The 12136-nt window shown below is 38.3% G+C and overlaps 1 pseudogene; it reads left to right on the top strand.

Annotated features, from left to right (window-relative positions):
* The first annotated feature begins 5498 nt into the window (after positions 1 to 5498).
* On the top strand, positions 5499 to 11795 carry LOC101349272 (UDP-GalNAc:beta-1,3-N-acetylgalactosaminyltransferase 1-like; annotated as a pseudogene).
* Positions 11796 to 12136: the final 341 nt, after the last annotated feature.

The following is a 12136-nucleotide window of genomic DNA, read 5'->3' on the forward strand; positions in this document are numbered from 1 at the left end:
AGGAATGTTGTAAACTGGCACTCCTTGCTATTGCCTTTCTGCTCCTTTATGAATGTATATTGGTGAATAAATCTTGCTAATCGGAATAAGCTTCTGGTTTTAGTCTCTAATGGTATGAATTAATAGTAATAATAAAATACAATTACGCTAGACTGCTTAACAGGGTAGCAGTCATGGAAAGAAAATATACCATAGGGTGGGTGCCGTCTTACCACTGACCTAAGTGATCTTGGGCAGAAAATTCATGACTATATTAAGAACAGAAATCAACATTTACTGTTTACCTTTTGTATTTTCTGTACGTTTTTATAAGAACCCTATGAAGGAGATATTATTACCCTCATTCTACAGATGAAGAGAGTGAGGCTGAATGATTAGTCACAGCTAAATGGAAATTCAAGACTGTCAGATTCCTACTCCAGTGTGCTGTTTCGACTATTTCACATGGCCTTCATAACAATGGAGCCACATAGAGGTTAAGTAGCCTACACTATTAAGTAAGTCCAGGGGTGTAAGTCCAGGTTTGTCTGATTCAAAAGCCCATTCTCTTTTTTACTATACCATGTCCCTCTTCTATATATTGTTGGCTTCTGCCTCCAAGTTTATCTAGCCCCATTTATGGCATAGAGTAAAGGCAGAGAACATCGGGTGCAATAGGCAGGGTTTTAAGTTACAATTAGCAAGCCAAGGTTAGTATTAGTAACTGTAAGCAGTTTAGCAAAATATTTTACAAACTAGTAACAAATATATGAATCATTTTTGAATATATATAAAAGGTAGATTACCTTTTTTGTTACTACTTAAACCATATTCTTTGTTAGTACAACAAAGTATTTATCTTACTTTGTGCAAGGCATAGTTAGACAAGTTCCTGGCCTCATGGAATTTACATTTTGGTTGGAGATACAGACAATAAATAAGATAAAGATAAATAATTAAAATATATTCCATGTTAGATGGTAAGTGTTAAAGAAAAAAGTAAAGCAGGGAAGGGGGATAGGAAATGTAAAGTGAGGATTGTTACATTTTTAGATTGAGTGGCCAGGAGGGGCCTTACCTGCAGGAGGTGAGAGAAGGAGCCAAGCAGATATAGAGGGGAAATGCATTCCAATAGATGGCACATCAGGTGCAGAGGCCCTGAGGCCAATGTGGCTGGAGCAGAGTTTGAGAGGAGGATATAGTAAGATGCCACCACCTGTCTGTCAGTTTTACTGTGGTGGCTTACATGTTACTATGATGCCTGAAGGTATGCCACTGGTATTTCAAAATACAGTATGAACTTGTGAGATCTCATACATATATGAGGTTCAAAAGTAGAATACTAACTTTGAATGCACATCATTCTTGATAGTGAATAAAATGATTGTATTTTGAAAAATATATTTGATGAATTATAATAATGAAAACTATATTCAAGTAGAATTGAAAACTGACAAAGGAAAATAAATCAATAATTTATCCTACTTTTCCTACATGAACTGTACCACTGAGTAACCAAATAATAGAAGAAGAGAATCATCTCTTTATTGAAGTATTTAAACTAATAAGCAAAAAAGAAATGTTAGAATTAGAGTATCACCATTTTTCAAGCCCCAGTAAATTAATGGATATAAACATTCAGCATCAGTAGTTGCTAACATCACAAAAAGAGAGACAACCAAATACGATGTGCTTCCAGATGAAAGACCACAGCACTACCTACAGACTTGTCAAAGTGACTGAAGCTGAGTCTTCATGCCTCTGGATCTAGCTGCTGATTTGCAGTAAATACAAATGTCAGAGGAATATGCTGAATTGCATGTTCCTCTGACCTAGTTCACCTTATAATAATTCATTCCAAAAAACCCATTGCCGTCAAGTCTGTTCTCATTCATAGCAACCCTACAGAACAGAGTAGAACTGCCCCACAGGGTTTCCAAGGCTGTAATCTTTGTGAAGCAGACTGCCACATCTTTCTCCCACAGAGCGCCTGGTGGGTTCAAACTACTGACATTTCATTTAGCAGTCGAGCGCTTTAACCACTGTGACACTAAAAAAACCATTGCCATCGAGTGGAGTCTGACTCATAGTGACCCTATAGCACAGAGTAGAACCGCCCCATAGGGTTTCCCAGGGGCGCCTGGTAAATTCGAACTGCAGACCTTTTGGTTAGCAACTGTAGTAGCTCTTAACCAGTAAGGCACCAGGATTTCCTAAAAATTCATTAAGCTACACATTTATGTGTTACTCTGTGTCTGTTTCATTTTGTAATACTGAAAAAGGATAAACAAAATCTTAACTGTGCTGGTAGAATTGCCTGTTTTTCCTTGTTTTCTCAATTTTTGTTCTATTAAAGCTCATTCAAGGAGCCCAGGTGGCACAATGGTTAATCGCTGGGCTACTAACTGAAAGATTGGCGGTTCAAACTCATCCGGAGGCTCTGTGGGAGAAAGACCTGGCGATCTTCGCCTGTAAAGATTACAGCCTAGAAAACCCTATGGGGCAGTTCTGCTCTGTCACATGGGGTCGCTGTGAATCGAAAATCAACTGACAACACCTAACAACAACAACACAGCTCGTTTAGGAGCAAACATACACCATCTCTTCAAGCAGAAGCCTTTGTGCTACGGTGGTTAGGAGCTTGGCTGTTAACCATAAAGGCTAGCAGTTCAAAACCACCAGCTGCTCGTTATAAACTGTCCTATAGCCAACTTGTTCAATGGCACCGAGTTTCGGGTTATTTTTATGCAAATAACACGTTCCTTCTACTTTTGTTTGCCAACTGCGACCTCCTACCGAAAGGTATTTTCATAAGTGCCGCTATCCCAATTTTTTTTTTTTTACATGTTGCTATGAAAAAAATTAGCTTAGAGTGCTTACGAAAATACCTCGCGCATGCGCACGCGGGGGCGGGGAGCCGGGTTGGCAAGCAAACGTAGAAGACACTCATTATTTGCATAAAAATACGGTAATGTGAGTTGCCCTGTATCAAAGGAGCCCTGGTGGCGAGTGGTTAAAGCACTTGGCAGCTAACTTAGAGGCTGGCGGTTCGAACCCACCAGCCACTTACCAGGAAAAAAATGTGGCTGCTCTGTCCTAGAGGGTCACCAAGAGTCAGAATCCACTTGACAGCACGCAACAATAAGCACAACAACAGCCCTATATCTATTAAATTATATTTTTAATTGAAAACCTTTCTACAAAGAAGGTTTGTTCTACAAACAACAACAAAAAATCCGTAGCCGTGGAGTCATAGCGACTCATAGCGACCCTACAGGACAGAGTAGAACTGCCCCGTAGGATTTCCAAGGAGCGGCTGGTGGATTCGAATTGCCAACGTTTTGGTTAGCAGGCAAGCTCTGAAACACTGCGCCACCAGGGCTCCATAGAAGTAGTTAAAACTTTTGATAAAATTTCCTATCCATCCAGAACATCCTGATACAGACATCTATGAAAAATCTACAACTAACTTCATACTGTATGCTTTCCCCCTAAGATCAGGAATAAGGCGAGGATGCCCAGTCACTTCTGTTCAGGTCTGTGCTGATGTCCTATTTAAATCAATAAGAAAATTAAAAGAAATAAAAGGCATACAAATGGAAGGAAGAAATTAAACTGTCCTTTTTTGCAAATTACATGATCATCTATATAGAAAATCCCACAGAATCTACAAAAAAGCTACTAAAACTAGTGAGTCTAGTAAGTTCACAAAGTGCAAAGTCATTATACAAAACTCAATTGTATTTCTGTAAGTAATGAAAATTTGGAAATTGAAACTTAAAAATATTACACTACCATAAAAATAAATACTTAGGGATAAATTTAACAGAATATTTGCAAGATTTATAAGCTAAAAAGTACAAAACATTGGTGATAGAAAATTTAAAAGACCTAAATAAATGGAGAGATACAGCATTTTCATGAATCATAAGACTTAATATAGTTAAAATACCAGTTTTCCTCAAATTGATGTATACATGCAAAGTAATCTCAATCTATATCTCAGTAGGCATTTTTGAAGATATTGACAAACTGATTCTAAAATTTATATGTAAGAGAAATGTAAACATAGATTTAAACGAAGATCTTTATGTGAACATTTGTAGCACCTTCATTCATTATGTTATTGTTATGTTGTTAGGTGCCATCAAGTCAGTTTGGACTCATAGCGACCATGCATAACAGAATGAAACGCTGATGTCCTGCACCATCCTCACATTCACTGCTATGTCTGAGCCCACTGTAGCAACTGCTGTGTCAATCCATCTCGTTGAGAGTCTGCCTCTTTTTTGCTGACCAACCTCCTTGAAAGCCAGAAATTTGGATTCCAGGAGAATTACAACTCTTTCATCATTCCCGCCTTTGGATCATGATCTTGCTATAGAATCTTTGATCAAAAACATTCAATAATGGTATTTGGGCACCATCTGTTTTTGTTTTTTTTTTAAGATCCCTGACACCATACAGCAAACCAGGAAGTAAAATAGAAACACTAGCAATAATATTAGGCCAATTGTCTGAAATAACCAGTGAAACCATGACCCTAAAGTCTTTGAAGTAAGGAAACAAATCTTATGAGGTGTTTGTTTATACATAAGCAGCATCAGTAATTGCTTTTCAAGTGCCTCAGCAGCAACTACGTTCTGCAAACCTCAAATTTCTTATTAATGTAAACACAGCAACATTTATCTATTAAGGCACAAACTGTTCCTTGGGAGACTAACAGAAAATCTAATGCCATTCTATTTTGTAAAATCGTAGTCCAAACTTCACATACTTCTCTGGTTATGATATTTACAACTTTACTAAGTTTATCAACAGGAACTTGTAATTGGAGAGTTACAGTATCTAAACCCATTAATTAGATAATTTAGGAGAAAAGAGGAAAATGGTTTCTTATATCTACAAAGTAGGATCTTAAAACATCAGCAATATTCCCACATAAAACCCATAGTAATTCTTTAGTCTACTCAATCTTATGTAGTTAATTTCCATTCCATGGGATTCTGGATCAGCCGCAATCTGTGAACCCATCAGCTTCTACATATGAGTTCTGGAGATCTTGTTTCAGTATAGTCACAGTCCTTTTCACAAGTCCAATATAGTCCATCTTTTTGTTGAGATATTTTGGTCAAACGTTTTCAACAAATCAGCAAAGACCTGCAGGTGACAAAACTTAATATGGCCATGATTAATTTATAAAAATGATACTCTTAAAAGTGAAAGACTTGATAGAAATTAATTACAAGCTTAATGTAAAACCAAATAAATTCAGTTAAAAAATTTTTAGACAAAAATATTTCTAAATATAATGATTAAGGTTATTTTCAAAGAGCTTCAGATATAGTACATAATAATCTTGGAACATAATACCATACAGTCAGGATATATGAAGAATATACCAAGATTATCAAGTGTCTAAACACCAGAATAGTAATAATAAAAAAAACTTCATAGATAAGTGATGTGAATTCCCCAGTCAGATTGGCTTTGATGACACCCGTTGCTGTCGAAGAGACATGGAGTGCGAACGCGTGGGGTCCAGAAGAAAGAACCTCTCTTTGCCAGTTTCTTCTCCAAAGTCCTGCAGTGACTACACCATTAATTGTCCTAGGGTAAAATCACCACAAAGTTATAGTAAAGCAAAAAGAAAGGTTTTATTTGGCATATATTCCAAGAGGCAAAAGTAGGAAACAGGACAAGCATGCTGCCAGAGCCATGCCTGCCCAAGTCCCTCAGCAGTTCTTTTAGCTTGAGAAATGCCAAGCATGTTTTTCCCTTTTGGTTTTCTAACTCCAGTCTTTGCACATTTCATTATAATACTTTGTCTTCTTGAGCTACCCTTTGAAATCTGTTCAGCTCTTTTATGTGATCATTTCTTCTGTTTGCTTTAGCTATTGTACATTCAAGAATAAGTTTCAGAGTCTCTTCTGATATCCATTTTGGTCTTTTCTTTCTTTTTAATGACCTTTTGCTTTCTTCTGTGTGATGTTCTTGATGCCATCCCACGGCTGGTCTGGTCTTCATTCATTATACTAGTTAAAAGTTGGAGGAAGAAAAATGTACATGAACTAATAAATGAATAAACAACTTATACTACATCCATATTGTGGAATACTACCCAAAATAAAAATCAGTGAACCACTAATTTTTGTAACAATATGAATGAATCTCTAAAGCATCATGGTAAATAAGAGAAACAATCCAGATATAAAGGGTTACTGTATGATTTTGAAAAAGAAGAACAAAGTGGAAGCCTCACAGTCCCTGATTTCATGACTTACTGTAAAGCTACAGTAATCAAGACAGTGTGGTGTATCCTGTGACGGTTAATTTTATGCGTCAATGTGGCTAGGCTATGGTGCCCAATTGTTTGGTCAAACATTAGTCCAGATGTTGCTATGAAGGTATTTACAGGTAATTAACATTTAAATCAGTTGACCTTCAGTAAAGCAGATTACCCTCTGCAATGTGAGTGGACCTCATCCAATTAGTTGGAGGCCTAAAGAGCAAAAATAGATTTTCCAAGGAAGAAGGATTCTACCTCAAGACGTAAGACATCCTGCCAGAGTTTCCAGCCTGTCATCTAGTCTACCAATTTCAGACACAAGAGTGCCAGAGTTTTTAGCCCGTCTCCTGACCTACAAATTTCGCCAGCCCCCACAATCACGTGAGCCAATTCCTTAAAGTAACTCTCTCTTTATATTTATGTATATATATATGCATATGTATCTTTATCTATATTTATATAGATATGCATATATATCTCTATCTATATCTATATTTATATATATATCTTATTGATTCTGTTTGTAGATCCCAGACTAATACATGGCCTAAGGACAGACAAAAAGATCAATGGAACAGAATGAATATTCCAGAAATAGATTCACAGTTGTATTAACAAAAAAGATGCGTAAGTAATTCAATGAAGCAAATGATAGTTTTTCAATTGCTAGTGCAATTGAACATCTATGTGCAAAAAAAAAAAAAAAATCATTCTCAACCCTTACCTTATACGATATACACAAAATTACTTGAAATCGATCATGGACTGAAATGTAAAAGCTAAAACTATAAAAATTCTAGAAGAAAATCTTTGTGAATTTAGATTAGGCAAAGACTTAGGAAACAAAAACCATAAAAGAAAAATTGATAAATTGGACTTCTTCAAAATTAAAAACTTTTTGTCCTTTAACCACTGCTGGAGTATGAGGTGAGGGTGCTGAGGTGGCCTGGAGGCTGAGGAGACCTGGGGCTGTGGAGTGGGCTTGGCCCTCAGATGGCTTCTCCTTGGGGACACTGAGGCTAAGGTATCAAGGCCAAGTGGTTAGCAGTGGCAGGAAGGTACCATCCACTCCTGTGGCCCTCTCCGGGTCACAGTATGCTGGAATCCACTGTGCTGTATGGCTGGAGCCTCCCTGTTGAGAGGCTGTCCACCTCTGTAGTTCACAGCAAATCTGAGTGTATTAATTAAAGCATGTATGATGGTTAAGATTGTGTGTCACCTTGGCTGGGCCATGATTCTCAGTGTTTATAAGTGATCACTTCCATGATTGTATCTGCTGTGAGTAGCCAGTCAGTTGAAAGGCAGTTTCCTTGGGGGTGTGGGTTGCATCCAAATATAAGCAGACGTTCTGGCTTTTTGCTCGCTCTGGACTGTGCAGCTGCCTCATGTTCATCTGACCCCCGGTTCTTGCAACTTGAGCTATCAGCTTATCTGCAGATCTTGGGATTTGTTGATCTTCACAGCCTGTGAGTGGAGCCCTGCTCCTCAACCTGCTGATCTTGGGTTCACCAGCCCCTGCAGCTATGTGAATCAGGAGAAGCCTTGCGGTCTTGCCTGCCAATCTTGGGATTTGTCAGTATTCACAGCCTGTGAGAAAGAGCCCTGCTTCTGACCTGCTGATCTTGGGTTCGCCACCCCCTGCGGCTACATGAATGGAAAGAAGCCTCTATTCTGATCCACAGACTTGGGACATTCAAACCTCTACAATCGCACGAGCTGTTTCTTTGATATAAATCTTTCTATATATTTTATGCTTTACTGGTTTCGCTTCTCTGGAGAACTCAGCCTAAGACAACATGTAATATGGAAAACAGCAACAACAATAACAAAATTCAATTGGTGCTTTAATTTCATCTGAAATTCTACCAGAACATCCACTCTCCTGAGTTTGGTGTGTTTCTCGTAAGCAGTATATGACATAATTTTAACCCAGTCTGAGAGTCTCTATCTTTTAGTAGAAACTTCTACAGATGTATTATTTTTGATTACTACTTACTGCTGAACATTCAGTTGGTGAAATTGAAGGTCTTTCACTCAGAATAAATAAATCAACAAGAATAAGAAACTGAGGCTTCTGACTTTCTTGACAGCCCTTCCAAGCAAGATGTCGCTGAGATCCCTCAAGTGGAGCCTCCTGCATCTGTTGCTCCTGAGTTTCCTCATGATGTGGTTCCTCAGCCTTCACCACTACAGCGTGATAGAACGTTTAAAATGAATGTATGTCTTCAAGTATCAAGCAATTTACAGACAATATTTTCATTTCACACTTGGAGAGCATTCCAACTACTGTCATCAAAACTCACTTCTTATTATTGTGGTCACCTCACACCCTCAGATGTGAAAACCAGACAGGTCATTACAGTTACTTGGAATGAAAAATGTCTTGGTGGGAATATGAGCTACTTACTTTTTTGTGTGCAAAAATAAATAAATAAATAAAAAATAAACCTCAAATGGAAAGGGAAAAAAACGTTGGCGTGCTACTTAGAGGATGAACCACCTTCTTTATGGCAGCATAATATGCTAAGATTTTTTAGACACTTACAACAACTTGAAAACAAAGCATTCAAGTGAGTAACTGAGTTTTGCCCCGCTGCTAAGTATATCATGAAGACATACATTGATATTTTCATCAATACTGGCAATTCAGTGAAGTATCTTTTAAGTATACACCACTCAGAGAAATTTTTCACAGATCATCCTCTAACTGATAATTATTCATATAGAGGATTGTTACCAAAAACCCCATATTTCATACTAGGAGAATCCTTTTAAGATGTTTCCTCCTTCCAGCAACAGATTGGGTTATATAATGTACAGAGTCACCATTCGTCTGTCAGTTTGTCATACTGTGGTGGCTTGCATGTTGCTGTGTTGCTGGAAGCTATGCCACCAGTCTTTCAAATACCAGCAGGGTCACCCATGGTGGACAGGTTTCAGTGGAGCTTTCAGACTAACACTAGGAAGGAGGACCTGGCAGTCTACTTCTGAAAAAACTGGCCAGTGAAAACCTTATGAATAACAATGGAACATTGTCTGGTATAGTGCCAGAAGATGAGCCCATCAGGTTGGAAGTCACTTGGAATACAACTGGGGAAGAGCTGCCTCCTCAAAGTAGAGTCACTCTTAATTGCTCATATGCAAGTTCAAGTTGAAGCTGAAGAAAATTAAGCAACTCCACGAGAGCCAAAGTACAACCTTGAGTATATCCCACCTGAATTTGGAGACCATTTCAAGAATAGATTTGATGCATTGAACACTAATGACTGAAGACCAGGAAAGTTGTGGGATGATATCAAGGACATCATACATGAAGAAAGCAAATGGTCATTTAAAAGACAGGAAAGAAAGAAAAGACCAAAATGGATGTCAGAAGAGACTCTGAAACTTGCTCTTAAATGTAGAACAGCTAAAGCAGATGGAAGAAATGATGAAGTAAAAGAGCTTAACAGAAGGTTTCAAAGAGCAGCTCGAGAAGACAAAGTAAAGTATAATAAATTTATAATAAAATGCACAAAGACCTGGAGTTCAAAAACCAAAAGGGAAAAACACGCTGAGCATTTCTCAAGCTGAAAGAACTGAAGAGAAAATTCCAGCCTCAAGTTGCAATATTGAAGGATTCTATGGGGAAAATATTAACCGACACAGGAAGTATCAAAGGAAGATGGAAGGAATACACAGTCATTGTGCCAAAAAGAATTGGTCGACGTTCAGCCATTTCAGGAGGTGATGTATAATCAAGAACTGATGGTATTGAGGGAAGAAGTCCAAGCTGCATTGAAGACGTTGATAAAAAACAAGACTCCAGGAATTGATGGAATACCAATTGAGATGTTTCAGCAAATGGATGCAACACTGGAGGTGCTCATTTATCTATGCCAAGAAATTTGGAAGACAGCTACCTGGCCAACCAACTGGAAGAGATCCATCTTCATGACCATTCCAAAGAAAGGCAATCCAACGGATTGCATAAATTATCAAACAATATCATTAATATCACAGGCAAGTAAAACTTTGCTGAAGATCATTCAAAAGCGGTTGCTGCAGTGTATCAACAGGCAACTGCTGGAAATTCAAGCCTGATTCTGAAGAGGACCTGGAACCAGGGATATCATTGCTGATGTCAGATGCATCCTGGCTGAAAACAGAGAATACTAGAAAGATGTTTACCTGTATTTTATTGACTCTGCAAAGGCATTCGACTGTATGGATCATAACAAATTACAGATAACATTGTGAAGACTGGGAATTCCAGAACTTAATTGTGCTCATGCGGAACCTGTACATAGACCAAGAGGCAGTCATTCAAACAGAGGAAGGAGATACTGCATGATTTAAAATCAGTAAAGGTGTGCGTCAGGGTTGTATCCTTTCACCGTACTTATTCAATCTGTATGCTGAGCAAATAAGCTGAGAAACTGACTATATGAAGAAGAATATGGCAACAGGATTGGAGGAAGACTCATTAACAGCCTGCGATAGGCAGAGGACACAACCTTGCTTGCTGAAAGTGAAGAGGACTGGAAGCACTTGCTGATGAAGTTCAAAGGCTACAGCCTTCAGTAAGGATTACACCTCAGCATAAAGCAAAAATCCTCACAACTGGTCCAATAAGCAACATCATGAGAAACGGAGAATAGATTGAGGTTGTCGAGGATTTCATTTTACTTGGATCCACAATCAGCACCCATAGAAGCAGCAGTCAAGAAATCAAACAACATATTGCACTGGGCAAATCTGGTGCAAAAGACCTCTTTAAAGTGTTAAAAAGCACAGATGTCACTTTGAGGACTAAGGTGTGCCTGACCCAAGCCATGGTATTTTCAGTCGCCTCATACGCATGCAAAAGCTGGGCAGTGAATAAGAAGGAGTGAAGAAGAACTGATGCCTTTGAATTATGGTCTTGGTGAAGAATATTGAATATACCATGGACTGCCAAAAGAACGAACAACTCTGTCTTGGAAGAAGTACAGTCAGAATGCTCCCTATAAGCGAGAATGGCAAGATTTTGTCTCACATACTTTGCACATGTTATCCAGACGGACCAGTCCCTGGAGAAGGACATCATGCTTGGTAAAGTAGAGGGTCAGCAAAAAAAGAGGAAGACCCTCAACGAGATGGATTAACACAGTGGCTGCAACGATAGGCTCAAGTGTAGCAACGATTGTGAGGATGGCGCAGGACCAGGCAGTGTTTCGTTCTGTTGTGTATATGGTTGCTATGAGTCGGAACTGACTCAACGGCACCTAACAACAACAGCAATGTCCAGAGATTTGGTGCTAAGGATCTGTGAAATGATGGGTCATATCACTGTAAAACCCATCAAATTTCAAATTGTTTACTTCGGGATCTGTGATTTTATTAAAAGTGGATGCTCATATCCAGAAGACTCAAACCTTTTCTTTTATATAGGTTCCATTTTAATATCTGTCAGTTCAGACATGTGATTGCAGCCCATGCCTTTTCTTCCAAGGAAATTATCACATTTTGGTAGGTTATGCTAAGGAACATTACATGCCATTATTAATTTTACATTCTACCAAAAGCCTAGAGACGGACAGGATACTCTGTAGAAAGTGTTAAAGTTGGTTTGTGAAATCTCAGCTGAAAACTCATGGAAAGGACTGTGTTGGCCTACACTGAACTGAAACTCAAGAAGAACTCAAACTAGAGACTGGAGGGTTATACTTTGATTGTGATTTATATCAACAAAAATAAAGTCAGGTCCTTTTTTGATGATATTCAGAGGAATTAAACATCTTACAAAATAATTTGAGGTTTTTGCTAATAAATAGGATGAAACTATTTGAACATGTCATTCTATAAAACAAGACTTCCATTTAAACCAATCAGCATGAAGTTCTATTT

This window comes from Trichechus manatus, unplaced genomic scaffold (assembly GCF_000243295.1).
Source record: "Trichechus manatus latirostris isolate Lorelei unplaced genomic scaffold, TriManLat1.0 scaffold00015, whole genome shotgun sequence".
NCBI lineage: Eukaryota > Metazoa > Chordata > Mammalia > Sirenia > Trichechidae > Trichechus > Trichechus manatus.